This window comes from Marmota marmota, unplaced genomic scaffold (assembly GCF_001458135.2).
Source record: "Marmota marmota marmota unplaced genomic scaffold, marMar, whole genome shotgun sequence".
NCBI lineage: Eukaryota > Metazoa > Chordata > Mammalia > Rodentia > Sciuridae > Marmota > Marmota marmota.
In genome coordinates this window covers 20,953,619-20,970,435 of record NW_025999960.1, presented here as the reverse complement: position 1 = coordinate 20,970,435, position 16,817 = coordinate 20,953,619, and the positions used below count along the sequence as shown (strand labels likewise).

Sequence of the window (16,817 nt, the reverse complement as noted above, 5' to 3'; positions counted from 1 at the left end):
AAATTTATAAATCTGGTTTGTAATATTAGAGAAGTAGATTTATCCCATAATTGCAAGGTTTAATCTCTGAAATATTGAATTCTCAACATCTACTTCACTTTGTTCATTTGCTATAAATTACAAATATCACTACTTATTTTCTAAGGGAATTTATAAAATAAATCCTGCATATAATTTGCTTAATACAAAAATAGAGTAAATAGAATATTATCACAAGAGATGTCATTTCTTACCCCTACTATTAAAAATTCTAAAGTCATTTCTAGACTCTCAATTTCAGTTCTTCAGTAAGTTGTTAAACGTTCACCAATTTATCATAATTCCCGTCATTTTTTCATGTGCAGGTTTTCTTTATTACTTCATATTAATTATACAGAATGATGGGATTCATTATGGTATTTTGTACCTGCTTATAACATGATTTAATCTGATTGATTTTATTTTTCTTGTTAAGTTTTACATTTTATGTTCTCTCATATGTATATAATTTTGTAGTTATTTAATATATCTAAAGAAAAATACCTTGGAGTAATGAAAAATATCAATTATATATACCTCATAAAATTGTTGAAAGAATTAAATGAGTCCCTAGGTTTTATTGAAAAAATTATATCAAAAACTACACTCTAGATTCGTAGGTAATGGCAACTGTTTCAAGAATTAGTGCTCCGCTGCGGGTTTGCTGAGATCTGTGACCCACTGTAGCTGGTGCTGGAGGCAGCGGAGAAGGCCATGGAGTCCTGCAAGGCCGGGGAGTGGTGCCTCATGGAAAGTCTCTCCTGGGTCTTTACCGAGCTCATTCAAGGATTCGGTTACCAAGGGGCCCAAGTAGAAGAAATACGGAGTTTAGAACCTGAGAATTTTGAAAAGTTAAAGTTAAATTTTGAAAAAAAGTTAAATTTTGAAAAGTTAAAGTTAATTTTTCTTCTCAAGTGGCAGCCAGAAGGACCAGGATGCACTGTGTTAAGGAGTTCAGACTTGACACGATATATTTCGCGAAGCCAGTAATTAAAAATGCATGTGCAACACAAGCCATTGTAAGTGTGTATTGAACTGTACCCATCAAGATGTCCATTTAGGAGAGACATTATCAGAGTTTAGAGAATTTTCACAAAGTTTTGATGCAATTATGAAGGGTTTGGCCTTCAGCAATTCGGATATGATTCAACAGATACACCACAGTTTTTTCAGAGAGCAAACATTTGAATTTGATGCAAAGACATCAGCCAAAGAAGAAGATGCTTTTCACTTTTTTAGTTATGTTCCTGTTGATGGAAGACTGTATGAACTGGATGGATTAAGAGAAGAACCAATTGATGTAGTTGCATACAATCAAGATGACCAGATGAGTTTAGTACCACCAATCATAGAAAAAAGAATACAAAAGTACAGTGAAGGTGAAATTCGATTTAACTTAATGGCCTCGATTTAGCTTAATGGCCGTGTTTCTAACAGAAAAAATGATGCATCAGCAGAAGGTAGCAGAGTTACAAAGACAACTTGCAGAGGAACCTATGGACACAGATCAGGGTAGTAATATGTTAAGTGCTATTCAATCAGAAGTTGCCAAAAATCAGATGCTTATTGAAGAAGAAGTATGAAATTTAAAAAGATAGAAGATAGAAAATATCAAAAGAATAATTATCTGTCTTTCATTATGGAATTGTTCAAGACTTTAGCAGAATACCAGCAGTTAATACCTCTTGTAGAAAAGGCAAAAGAAAAATAGAATGCAGAGAAAGCTCAGGAAAGCAAAAGAAGAGACTACTTTGGGATGTGTACATATTTCTGCTTTTACACTTATTATTTTATGGCAACATTAAGTATGAGGAACTTTGAGCAACATCCTATATGACTCAGTGCATGTTTGGCAATAGTACCAGTCTGCCTTGTCTTTAATGCATGATTAATAAACTTTTTCCTTACCTGAATCATACATATACAGTGCATATTAAATATAAGTGACACTGAGATTGCTTGCTCAGATTCCATTCTTTGGCTCTGGATCTGAGAACTCTTGTTGGTATTCTGGATATAGAATGAAACTAGAAAATGCACAAATGATATTTTTTACCTGTAATTGTTCTAATTCATCTTTTGATTTTTTTAGCATAAATACTTTTGATTTTTAAATGTCAGATCTTAATTAAACAGGGTATTCTGTTTCTTCTTATCATTGATGGAAAAAAATCAATATTTCCATCTTTGATATATGTTTTGAGGATCTTAAAACTGAATTTTTCCTCTTAAACCACTTATTTGATTTTAATGAAGTTCGTTTGAAAAGAGCATGACTGCAGTTTCTAGTAATTTCCATTGCTGCCAACAGAAAAGATATGGTTATATATTGTAATTTTATTTTAGCAAAGTTTCTTCAAGTGTTTTGTAGGGAATCTGACCATGAGAATATACAGGGAAGTGTTCCTCTTGTGAGCTAACTCCTGCTGGGCAACTGGCTCTGTTTCCCATCTTTAGAACACCCTGCCGTTTCTCCTAGGAACTAATACATGTGCTATGTCTAGCTGCTGTGGCAATGCCACTAGAGTCTTATCAGCCTTGCCCTTGATCTCAGGCACATAGCTTCCGGGAATAAAAAAACTCTCTTGTTAGACAACCACAATGTTTCACTGAGACTAAACCTGTCCTCATAACAGTAACTTTATACAATGGACTTTCTTGAGAGCTACACAAAACTGCTAACATTGTACATTCCACCTTTGTATGTAACTCAGGAATGAGTTGCATAGTGTTGCTAACTCTATAACCTGCCTAATGGCACAATGAACAATATGTACTAATGATGCCAATGACCTAAAGTAACCTATTGATATAAATAAAGCTTGACAGCTTGGCCTCTTTGTCATTCTCCCACCTCTTTTCCTGTCTCTGCATCTTGTTTCTGCGTCTCCTTTTATTTTCCATAGTTTACCATGGTATATCTGCTTCCTCATTAATGATTGCAAATGCATTGTTACATCAATTATTTTTTCCTCCTTGTGAATAAAGAAGTATGACTTGTTTAAAAAAAAGAATTAGTCAACCATATAATAATACTGAAAAAATTTATTTCATCTTCTCCTCTCATCCTCTTACTACTTCTTCTCATTATTGTCATAATTACTTTTAGCATTAAAATTTATTTTTATTACCAGGTAAGAATGAAAATTTCTGAAGTCCACATTTATCTTGACCCACTTTCCATCAAACTAAATGTCCTTTGTCTGTTCCAAAGCAAACTACTTCTATTTAAAATTACAGTCATTAATCCAGTTTTTCTCCTTTGCCCAAATACATTTGAATAAAATATTTGAAATATTAGAAAATTCTGAAGAAATATTTAGCTTTATAGAATTTATTAAGAACAATATGGGGGAAATTTTAAGAAGGACATGGGGAAGAAAAATCCTAACAACCATAAATGAAGGAAAGTTTGGGGAGGTTGTACATAACAGAAAACATTTATAAGAAACTTATTTTTCCTAACATTACTAATAATTTCATTTACCAGAGAGAAGCATCACTTTCTGGATGGTGGCCTTAGAGGCTTGCTTCACTTGCTGATTCCTCAGTGTGTATATAAATGGATTCATCATGAGAACAACAGAGGTAGTTAGAATAGCAACCCCTTTGGTCAATGATGCTCTTTCTTTTGCAGAGGGATTAAGATAAATAAATATGCAACTTCCATAAGAGATGGAAATGACAATCATGTGAGAGGAACACGTGGAAAATGCCTTTTTTCTCTGACTGGCAAAAGGGAATATCAGTATTGTCCTCATGATGAACATGTAGGATAGATTTATTAATGCCAAAGTGAAAAGCAGAATCACTACTGCAGAGGAAAATTCAATCACTTCTAGAGCCATTTGTCTGAGCAGGATAATTGCAATAGAAAGAAATGGTCACAAGCAAAGTGATCAATGTCATTGGAACCACAGTAATCTAATTGGAAAAAAAGAATAACTGGTGGGAAGATGTTTAGGAATTCTGCCAACCAAGCACAAAAGACAAGCAATATGCAGACTCTCTTGTTCATGATGGTGGTATAATGCAGGGGTTTGCAGATGGCTATACAGCGATCATAGGGCATGGCCGTTAGAAGGTAAAATTCAGTTATACTCAAGAAGATGGAGATAAACAACTGAGCTGTGCAATTTTTTTGAGCTGTGCAATTATTATATGAAATTGATTTGTCCTTAGTAATAATTGTGCCCAGGAATCCAGGGATACAGACAGTTGTAAAGATGATTTCTAATACAGAGAGGTTCCTGAAAAGAAATACATAGGAGTCTGTAGATGGGAGTCCACCAAGGTGAGAGTGATGATTGTCATATTTCCAGTGACACTCAATATATATGTGATAATTAAACAGATAAAAATCACAACCTGGAACTCAGGATCACCTGTTAGCCCTACTAGAATGAATTCTGTGAGTACAGTGTGGTTTTTCATTGTCAATCCTTTTTTTCTCCTCTTTAGAACATAAAAATATAAGTTCCCCTATAATGTAAAAATATTAGCATGAGATTGAAGATAACACTTTAAAAAGATTCATAAAGATGAGTTTTATGTGAAATAAAATAAAACCTTGTGTTCACAGTAACACCCTCCCATTTCCATTGTATCTCACATCCAAATAACTTGTATTAGCAGAAGTTAAATATTGAACTCTCTTCATTGAAAATATATTGTTACAGACCATAGGTAAAAGCTTATGGTGATAATATTTAAATAGAAGCTATATCTTTCAGTATGTCTTTAAAATTTAGTTTATAATTATTTACAAACAAATGTTTAATTCATAAAACTGTTGAAAATATTGTAATTGATGTTTTTCTTTCCTCAATCTTACAAAGCTAGTCTAGAATACAATACAATTGAAAGAAGAGTTTGAAAAGTCTTCAAAGTTTATTTCAGCTTACTTTCAGATATTATATTTTGAGAAACTCAAGCCCATGTACTTTAGGCAACTTTCACAGGTTTAACAACCTGTCACTGTAATAATCATCTACTTTAGAAACTACACGTTTATTTGGAAAATGTGTTAATATTATTTCCTAAATTTCCTATTTTAAGGTTTGGCTAATGTAATTACCCTCTGTGCCTCATTTACTTTTCTGGTAAAAAGACTAAAAGGACAAGAAAGGGAAACTTCTTTTCCCAAAACAAATCATTGCCTAGAAAATTTTTCATTTATAAAATACATGGTTTCGTTATTTTTTCAATATTGCTGTAGCAAATGAACAAGTGGATGATCAAATTAAAATCTGCTGGGAAGAAGATATTCTTTCAGATAGAGAATGCCCACTTTCAGATAGAGGATCCCATTTCTATCACAGCATAACATTGAAACATAAGGAAAAATAAATAAAAAAAAAAAACCAAACCAGGCCTGTTGCTGTGTTCTTGTCTTGGGACGCTGTTGATGATATTTCCAGTAATAAATAACAAATAAGTTTGTTATTCTTTAATTTAATACATATTCTATTTCATTTGTACCTTTCAAAATACAGTTTGCATATACAGTTGCAGATTTAGAACCCTCGTAATATTAAAAATTAAATAATTGAATAATAACAAGCTAACTTTCTAGTCTTTCTTGATGATTTTACATTTTCTGGCAAATGTTGATTTGAACAATATAAAATAAGAACTATTTCTATCTATGTATGCTATACAAATGGAGCTGGCTTATTTTTATCTGTGTCTTATAACTTTGGGAATTCATTAAGTAAAAAAAGATTGCCAAGTAAACTCATCACTAAAAGATATAAATGAACCATTGACATATCTTTTTTAATTTTTATTTTTAGTCGTCAATGCAACTTTATTTTATTTATTTATATGTGATGCTGAGAATTGAACTCACAACCCCAGCCTCAACTGTCTTATCAATATTAATAAAAAAGACCAGGGCTAGGATTGTGGCTCAGTGGTAGAGTGCTTTCCTAACATGTGTGAGGCACTCGGTTCAATTCTCAGCACCACGTATAAATAAATAAAAGAAAGTTCATTGACAACTAAAAAAAATTTAAAAAAATATTGATAAGTCAGTACCTGTATTGATGTTAATAAAGTAAGTATATAAATAACATGTGGTATTGGATGTATAAAAGTTTGATTTAGAATTTGATTCTCCTATGGTTATTTGAACTTATGGCTTTTTTCTTTGAGAAATTCTGGATCTTTAAGAACGTTAGCATATTTGCATTCCTTAAATTTTGGCAACCTCATCAGATCTTCCTCACAATAACATAGGGATATGTTAGAAAATGCTGCTTGAGTTTCTAGTCTGACTTAAGTGTCTTCCGAAATGACCAGTGTTAAGGATCTCTGATGAGAGTTATCCTTCTATCATCATTTACATTTAGGGAGAGAATTCTTATGCCCATATCTAATGTTATAGCAATATTTGGTAAAAGTTACATTTACTTCCTTTCACTGTATCATATACTTTCATTGAATTGTTGCTTATAGTTATAATATGACAACCTCTTACTGCAGGAATAGTTGTGAGCCAAGAAAATAAATAGTTAGAAATCTGGTATTAAATACTTAAACTTATGTATTCAAAATTGTTCTACACTGAGAGATATAAGTTTTATGACAAGAAAAGTATAACATTCATATATCATGCATAAGTATATATGTAACACACATTTTCCATTTAGCAATTTCTTCTTATTTTTCATATATAACACGAATATCACAAGTATGCAAATCATGTGATATAAAATTTCAAAAGTGCAATCACTGATAGGTTAAAATTTGACAGTATTTGAAAGTAGGATAGAAGAGAGAGAATAGGAAAAGTTGAGTAAGCAACTAGTTAATTCATAGAAAAATAAAATAGCACTGAGTTGTGTTGAATTTATGACTAATGGCATGCATTCATCTTTAAATCACAAAAATTCCTAAACATTTAATTTCTCAGAGAGGCATTACTATTTTAATTTCTTGTATTGGAATCCTTTGATTTCCAGATTTTAGCAGACTATTGAGATATAAAGACTAAGAATCCTTTGGAATGTATTAGAATTCATGTAATGATTTTTATTTTATAAATAATTAAAACAATTTTTATATTTACTTTGTAAATTACAGTAGTCCATAAATTTAGAAATAAAGTGTATTAGTCTTAAAGTTTTCTAATCAATATTACTTAAAGAGAAACAATTGAAGTTGAAATTATCCTGTGGTCTAACTATTAACTGATAACTCATGACAAAAATTTAATTATTGAGTTGATGTTCATATGACTAACATAATTATAGTGAATCCTAAATTTATTTTGTGTATTTAATGAGGAACTCAATTTAAAGAGAAAAAGAAAGTGGTGCCCTTCAATTTCACAAAGTTTACAACCCGATATTTAAGATATAATGTAATAGAACATTACATTATATTTAATAAACCAAGATATAGACCATGTAGAATCTAAAAACATTGTGACATTATCAATATTCACTTTGAAAACATGGGAGAAATTACACAGAATTTAAAGTTATGCATCTGAAGTACAACATAGCGACACATGTGCCTTTTATGGAGTGATATACACAGAATTAAAACTCTTTACCATATCATAGATTATGTTTTATATAAATACATACCATTTCAAGAAAATTCTGTAGGGGAAAATTTCAGCATATTTTTAAATACTCAGTAAACAATATGTTGGATATACTTGGGTGTGGGTGTGGAAAAATGGACTCGGGAAATCTCCAGTCAAATATAATGTGGCATATAAAGAAACCATTAGAGAACAAGGATACTTAATAAAGATATTTATGAATTTTGAGATTTTACTAAGTTGTTTCTTACAGTGTCCCTTACTTTTGACAAATTTTCTTTCATTTATTTGTAGAATACCCTGCCCTGTGGAGCACATCCTTGAAGGCTTGCTTTACTTGCTGGTTCCTCAGGATGTAGATGAAAGGGTTCAACTTGGGGGCAACAGAGGTGTTGAGAATAACTACTCCTTTAGTCAGTGATGCCTTTTCTTTGGCAGAGGGATTAACATACATGAATATACAACTTCCATATGAAATAGAAATGACAATCATGTGAGAGGAACAGGTGGAGAAAGCCTTTTTTCTCTGACTGGCAGACGGAATTCTCAAAACTGTCCTGGAAATGTACATGTAAGATAAAACCACTAATGCCAAAGTGAATAGCAAAGTAACCAGAGCAAAGTAGAAAGCAATGTTTCTAGGAGCCATGTATCTGAGCAAGACAATTGTAAGTGGGGAAAATAATCACATGCAAAGTGATCAATGACCTTGGAAGCACAGTAACCCAGCTGAAGCAGAAGCATCAGGGGTGGGAAAATGGTCAGAAACCCACCCACCCAGGCACACAGCACAAGCAGGGTGCAGAGTTTCCTGCTCATAATGGTTGTGTAATGAAGGGGCTTGCAGATGGCAACCTAGTGGTCGTAGGACATGGCAGTGAAAATTTAAAATTCTGTCACTCCCATGAAAGTAAAGAAAAAGAGTTGTGCTGCACAATTGTTATAGGAAATGGTCTTATCCTGGGTGAGAATAGCACTTAGAAAACTACGGATAGACAGAGTTGTAAATGAGATCTCTAAGAAAGAGAAGTTCTGGAGGAAGAAATGCATGGTAGTCTGTAGAGGGGATTCCACCAAGATTAGAGTGATGATAGTCAGATTCCCAGTGACATTTAATATGTAAGTGATAAATAAAAAGATAAAAATTCCAATCTGAAGCTCAGGATAATTAGAAAGGCCTAGAAGCACATTCTGTGATCTCTGTGTGGTTCATCTCTCTCTCTTTCTCTTTGTTCTTGTTTCTTAGTCTCTCCTTTTTCCTCTTTTAAAGGTATTGGGGGTACAACAGAATTAAATAGAGAAGAAAGGTATAATTTATTATGATCAGTACAGTCCTTATTGATATAATTCTAAAATATGTTCCACAATCTGTAACAATTTTGATCATCTTCTTTTCATTATATTTTAATACATATTTGTAATAATATTATTTGTAATAATATGACTATTTAATGTAGTAACCAGGAAACATGTTCACTTACTGATTTATATTATAATTCTCTCAAAATCTGTAAAGTTTGATGTCTTTGATGATTTGTTAGAAGTGTGTGTGTGTGTGTGTGTGTGTGTGCACATACATGCAGGCACACAGTATACAAACTTTTTTTCAGTTTGAGCTTAAAAGAACATGTTATTTATTTTTCACTTTCCTTTGAATCATAATTTCAAAAGTACTTGCCTTAGATTTTAGCAGCTCTGTCACTTGGGTTATAGCACAGTTTATTTTCCATTTGAATATCATCCTTCCTTATCTGATAAGTTTTATGGAAAAGTGTTTTCTTGATTTGTCATTTTGTCTTACATGAGCCATTCATTCCACTGATTCACTCATCCACAAGGATGTCTAGAAGTGTACAGGAAAACATCTTCAATTCACCTTAACCCATTCAGTTAGCCCCCAGCTCTTCAAACACAGGAGAGGTATGCTATTCTGTGGATTTAGTCTGCTAAGTCCTGATAGCTGTCTTTTCCATATTGTAGATGTTCAAATTTCTGCTGTGAAGGACAGAATGTAAAATCATTGCTGTTTTGTCAGACACTAGCAATGTTCACACTAATCAAATTTGATTTTATATTTTCTCTATTTTATGAGGATGGAAGGGAAGTATTTTAGGAAATAAAGATGCAATGTCAAAACTTTCAGAAAATGTGACAATATACTATGTTCCCCTCCACTAATTTTATCTAGAATTTTAAAAAAGTAATATTTAAAGAAAGAACAGAAAAACATATGATAAAATTGGGTATTATGAGTTTAGATTATTAAATCACAATACTGCTTCCAACTGATTGTACATTTTATCTCAAATAGTTTAACTCTACTTGGTTTGTTTTCCAAAGGTTTAATCTCCTGGGAACAAGACAAAGGCCAGGCCACATCTCTGCTGTCTTATCAACCTCGAGGGATTTTTGTTAGCCATCCTTCAGTTTCTCAGAAACCTCCTAACTCTTCTCTATTGTGGATCTCCCTTGAGAATGGTATTTTTGAATTCCACAGAGAATCTACAATGCTGTCTTAGACAAACTTATATTTCCATTAGTTGTGATTACTTAATATTTTATTAGTATGTAATATTTCATAAGCAATAAAAATAACTATGAAGCATACTTTGTTACAAAACCTGAATTCTAAATCAAATATTTAATCATATTTTTAAATATAAAAAATGTCTACATAATCCTTTTTGATTGTTAATACTTTGTTAGATGTTGGTCCCCTGTAAACTAAAGGTTATTCTATAATGGTCAGTTTAAAAATAACTATTATGAAGTACATATTTTTTTCATAATTAACAAAATGTTATTACATACTTTAGCTGATTTCATCTTCATTGTAGACTCCAATTTTTAATTGCTTTGTCAAATTTCCTCATCTTTCTACACATCTTGGCTTTACCTTTATTTATCATCACTTCAATATTTTAATAGGAAATAACCACAAAATGATTAACCTTCATTTATATGACATTCTGGCTGGTGGATTACACATATTATTCTCTTTCACGTTCTTCATGCTTCTCAAATATTTCGACAACGAAAATATAATATCAGATGTGTTTGTTTTTCATTGCTGTGGTTCATATACCTGACAACACTAACTTAAAGGAGGAATGTGATTTGGGCTTCATGGTTTTAGAAGTTCAGTTCATGGTCAGCAAAGGTCATTACTCTGGGCCCCAGTGAGGCAGAATGTCATGGTGAAAGAGCCCTGGTGGAGTAGAACTTCTCACCTCATGGAAGCCAAGACAGAGGAGGAGGAGAAGAAAGAGTGAGAGAGAAAGGAGACAGAGAAGGGGCAGGAGAGGATCTGAGGAAACAAGATAAAGTCCTCAAGGGCATGACCCCTGTGATATACTTCCTCCACTCCAATCCTACCAGCCTGTAGTGACCATTCAGTATTATATTCAAATTATTCATCCATCAAATGTATTAATCCACTGATGACTTTCCAGCTATCATCATCTAATCATTTAACCTCTGAACATTCCTTTATTTTCTTTTATATGAATTTAATGGAACCCTTCATATCCAAATCATAACATTAGATAATAGCACGTATATTTAATATATAATTAAACAAACTAATAACATATAATGTAATAAAAATCATTCAATATATATAAATCTCCCATAGTAAATAGTTAGATTTAGATATTTAATTCAGGTTAATAGCATTTTTCCCTTTGTTCTTTTAAAACTGTTTCAGAAAGGGAATACATGCTTAACAACGTTTTCAATATTTTCTGAGCAGCCCATTTGTGATGAACAGTTGACTCCATTAGTTCATTATGTGCTACAAAATTGTAATATTTCCAATGTATCATTTACCATTTGCTTATTATTATTACAACTTCTAGAGAAAAGATCAGATAAATGCTTTCTCTGTTGTCTATTCAGTATTCTGAGTTGGTTCTCAAGTATATTATGTTGAATCATATGGAAATATGAATTTATAACTTTGAAATTCTATTAGATCACATTAGTATTTGACATAAACATATCACAGAAAATTAAAATTAACAATCTGACCTCTTTGGAGTGCTTCAGTTATGAGCAAAGTGTTGTTTGTTTGTTTTGCTTTTGTTTTGTTCTGTTGATGTTTTTTGAACATACATTTTAAATTTTGACGGCTTTCTTCTAATCTACTACATCATTTTCCAGATTCATAATACAGCACTTTCCTGCTGTCTTCTTACACAATTGGGAATGGTTATCTGAGATAAGACTCTGTCCTTAATTTTGTCATATACATCCTTTAAAATGTTAAGGTAAATTTCTTCTGTCCCTAGTTGCTTCAGCATTTTCAACATGAATGGGTGCTGGATTTTGTCTAACGTTTTTCTACATCTGTTTAAATGTTATTATAATTCTATTTATGTGGCAAATCACATTTGTTGTTTTATATATGTTGAGCCAACCAGAACAATCAGGCAAAAGAAGGAAATTAAGAAATATATATACAGGAAGAAGTCTAATTGTTTCTATTTGCTGACGATATGATCCTAAATCTATAAGACTTGCCCTGGAAAAGAAAGAAAGAAAGAAAGAAAGAAAGAAAGAAAGAAAGAAAGAAAGAAAGAAAGCTAGCTCCACGAGAAAACTCAGAGAGCTGATAAATAATTCAGCAAAATATCAGAATTGAAGACCAACATTAATAAATCAATAGCTTTTCTATACTCCAATGGTGATATTGTTGAGAAAGAAGGAGCTCTATGATGAAAATTATGGAACTCTGTGAAAAAAAAATGAAGAAGATCTTAGAAGATAGAAAAGCCTCCTATGTTCTTGGATAGGCTAATTAATATTGTCAAAGTGGCCATACTATCAAAAGCAACATACAGACTTAATGCAACCTCCATCAGAGTACCAATAAAATTATTCACAGAACTAGAAAAAAAAAAACATTCCAGAAATTCATTTGGAAGACTAAGAGACCCAGAATAACAAAAGCAATCCTGAGCAAAGAATAGCATGGGTGAACAAATCATAATACCTGATCTCAAATTATACTATGGACTTATAGTAACAGAAACAACTTGTTGTTAGCATTAAAATTGACATAAAGACCAATGGAATAGAATAAAATCACAGAGACAAACCCACAAAGACAGAATCATCTGATACTTCACAAAGGTGTCAAAAATATATGTTGGAGAAAAGATAGCCTCTTTAAAAAATGGTGGTAGGAAAACTGCTCAGCCATATGTAGAGTAATGAAATGAGATACTGATCTCTCGCACATCTCAAAGTGAACCAAAGACCTAGGAATTAGACCATAAACTTTGCAACTGTTAGAAGAAAACATATGGTCAATAACTCAATATATTGGTGCAGGCACCAACTTCCTTAAGAAGGCCTATAAAACTCACAAAATAAAACCCAGATAAATGAGTAAGAAGGAATCAAAACTGAATAGCTTCCAAACAACAAAGGGAACAGTTAAGAGCATGAAGAGAAGAGCCCACAGAATGGGAGAAAATTGTTGCCTGCAACTCCTCTGACAGGGGATTAATACCAAGAATATACAAAGAACTCAAACACTTAGCACCAGTAAAACAAATACCTTAATTAATAAATGGGCAAAAGAAGTAAACATACACTTTTCAAAAGATGAAATGCAAATGGTCAACAAATACACACACAAAAATGAACATCTCTAGAGATGAGAGAAACACAATCAAATTATATTGAGAATTCATCTCACTTCTACTAGAATGGAAATCATCAAGAGTACAAATAATAATAATTCTGGTGAGGATGTGCAGAAAAAGGTACACTCTTTGGTTGTAGGTGGGATGGCAAATTTATACAAGGACTCTGCAAAGTAGTATGCAGATTCCTAAAATGATTAAGAATGGGACCTATAAGACCCAGCTCTTCCACTCTGCAGAATTTATCTTAAAGATTTAAAATCAGCCCAAGAGAGTGATGTATGCATACCAATATTAATAGTAGTGCAAATCACATTACCCAAGTGATAAAACAAGCCTAGGTGCCTGTCAACAGATGAATGGATTAAGAAAATGTGATATATAGGCACATTTGTGTTGTTACCCAGTCAGAAAGAAGAATGGATTTGCTGGTAAATGAGTAGAACTGGAGAACATCGTGCTTAGTGAAATAATCCATATTCAGAAAATCAATGGTCAAATGATTGCTGTCTTATACAGCAGGAAAAGCAAAATAATTGGGGGAAAGGTTGTGGTGGGGATCCCAACGTAACTGGCATAAGGTTTTTCATACACACACACACACACACACACACACACACACACACATACTATTTTTTAAAAACTTAATCTTACCATAATGTTCAATGAGAATGGACCTGAAGGACAATATACTTAATTACATAAGCCAATCATTGTAGTACAAACACTGAATGATTTTACCTATATGAAGTATCTAAAGCAGACTCATAGAAGCATAAAATAGAATGCTACAGGACTGGCAGAAAAGGAAATAGGAGTTTCTATTCAAGGGGTGTATAGAATTTCCAAGATGAATAAATTTTATCTGAAAGTGTTCAAAACTATCTCACTGTGTCTAGAGAAAATTATAATAATTGCTGGTAGTAATTACTATAGGTAATTATTCTATGTAATCTACATACACATTTGTTTTCATCCTCATAATGTTATTTATGCTTCATTTATTTGATAATATTCCTTATTTATTTGTGGGGAAATAGGTACTTTGAGGTTACAGAAAGATAGGTTTTTCAAATATTTACTTCCTAACATAAAAATTGCAATTCATTTGGAAGAAATTTAATTTACAAATCATGTACAATGTTCCTCCAAAATTTGGAATCCCTTTTTATCTCTTTCAGCAAATTTCATACTCAATCTCTCAATTGATTATAACATTCAAAATGTACCTCCATTGATGAGAATTACAGTAGGTTTTCTCACATGTTAAAATAATTCTCAGTATCCATATTTTCAAGTTTTTCATACACACAGACACACCCACATCTTTATTAAATACTTTTTAAGTATTTTAAGCATAATGTGTGGAATAGAAATTTTAACAAATGAAATCATGACTTTATATATAATGGAATATTTTTCATTGCAATGAAGCTTTTATTTTTTACAAGACAGAAATTTTCAAAATTTTACTTAAGTATCTACTAAATTGATTATATGCCCTGTTTCTAAGCCCAAAACATGAGGATACCTATACCCATATCTATATATTTTCATGCATATAATATGTTCAAAAGATCTATATGTTAAGAGATTTTATATATATGCATATATATACTTATATATCATTTTTTGATTATTTTCAAGGAGCATATCTATCTATCTATCTATCTATCTATATATATATATATATATATATATATAAACACACACATATATATACACACATATACATGCAAACACAGGCATGCTCATATTCAGAAAAGAGCTTAATCACAATGGAATTTCAGAAAATAAATTTATCCCATGTATCCAATGCTTCAATGCTTATTTCTTCATTATTTTCTATAACATCTGTTCATTATTTCCTTGTATGTGTATATATACATATGTATGCATATATTTTTATGTGTGTCTACCTATGCATCTACTGAGAAATTGTAGGGTTTGTAAATATGAAAGTCTATTTAGCATCTAAATCTAGAGATGCATTATTAATGGTCCATGCTACTTTGTGAATACACAAGCAGCATTTTTGTTGGTTTATTTTAATTTTTAACTTATGAACTATTGTTATTATTATCATTATTTTTGTGGTGCTGGGGAATAAAGGTGGACCTTGCACATGCCAGGCAAGTCCTTTACCATCGAGCTCCAATCCTAGACCATTTATTGTTTTTTAAATGAGTAAAATTTACAGTTTTCATTCACGTAAGTAGCATTTAAGATGTTTCCTAGAAAAAAGTGCAAGGAAATTTCTATAGAATATAAACAGAATTACAATTTATATTTTGGTGTGTATTAAATAAAATATATAAATATTTTGTAATTTGTGTCACTTGTGTATGAGGTATCTTCTTGTTCCGACCACAACTCAAATTGCAATTTTCTTTGTAAAATAATTATTGCTTGAGAAGTTGTAATAAACAAGCACCAGAAAAACATGGTGTCAGAAAGGTATACAAAAATAATTTAAATTTGGTGAGACATATATTAAACAAATGTGACAGTAAACTTGTTAGGAAAAAAGAGTGAATGAACAAGAAGGACACAAAGGGAAATGCTGATTTGAATTGGCTACTGAAATTTCATTCTCTAGTACTTTTAATTATTCATCAATGTGCCTTTACCTCAAGCCACCACGTCTTTCCGTGTACTTGTAAAAAAACACAATCTTCCTTGCCATGTTCATGAAGGCTTGCTTGACCTGCTGATTCCTCAGGCTGTAAATAAAGGGGTTGAGCATAGGAGCCACTGAGGTGTTTAGCACAGCCACTCCCTTGCTCAGAGACACTCTCTCTCTTGCTGAGGGTTTAATGTACATAAAAATGCAGCTGCCATAAGAGATGGAGATGACAATCACGTGGGAAGAACACGTAGAAAAGGCCTTTGTCCTCTGAGTAGTAGAAGGAATCTTCAAAATCGTTCTGATGATATATATGTAGGACAGAATTATTAAGGCCAAAGTGACCATCAGAGTAAACACAGCACAGGAAAACCCCATTATCTCTAGGAATTTAGTGTCAGAACAAGAAAGTTGGAGTAGGGGGAAGTAATCACAGGTAAAAATGGTCAATGATATTGGACCTACAGTAATCAAGCTCTAGCAGCATCATGAGCAAAGGGAAGATGATTAAAAATGAGGCCAGCCAGGAAGCAAAGACCAGCATTGTGCAGACTTTGCGATTCATGATGGTCATGTAGTGCAGAGGTTGGCAGATGGCAATGTAGCGATCATAGGACATGGCAGCCAGAAGGTAAAATTCAGTGACTCCCAAGAGAATGAAAAAAAACAACTGAGCTATACAGTTGTTAAAAGAAATGGTTTTATCTCCTGAAATAATGGTACTTAGGAACTTGGGTATACTGACAGTTGTGAATGAAACTTCCAATAGAGAGAAATTCCTGAGGAAGAAATACATGGGAGTCTGAAGATGGGGATCCAGCAGAGTAAGGGTGATGATGGTCAGGTTCCCAGTGATGCTGAGCATGTAGGTGAGGAAGAGAAAGATGAATATTACCACCTGGAGCCTGGGCTCATCTGACAGTCCCAGGAGGATAAACGCTCTTATTTCTGTGTGGTTTCTCATCTG

General features: G+C 32.5%; 4 pseudogenes; 1 reads left to right on the top strand and 3 right to left on the bottom strand.

Moving 5' to 3' along the window:
• The first annotated feature begins 961 nt into the window (after nucleotides 1–961).
• On the top strand, nucleotides 962–1,791 carry LOC107148778 (annotated as a pseudogene).
• A 1,706-nt stretch (nucleotides 1,792–3,497) lies between these two features.
• Nucleotides 3,498–4,452, bottom strand: LOC107148901 (annotated as a pseudogene).
• Nucleotides 4,453–7,853: 3,401 nt separating this feature from the next.
• Nucleotides 7,854–8,786, bottom strand: LOC107148900 (annotated as a pseudogene).
• Nucleotides 8,787–15,850: 7,064 nt separating this feature from the next.
• On the bottom strand, nucleotides 15,851–16,817 carry LOC107148777 (annotated as a pseudogene).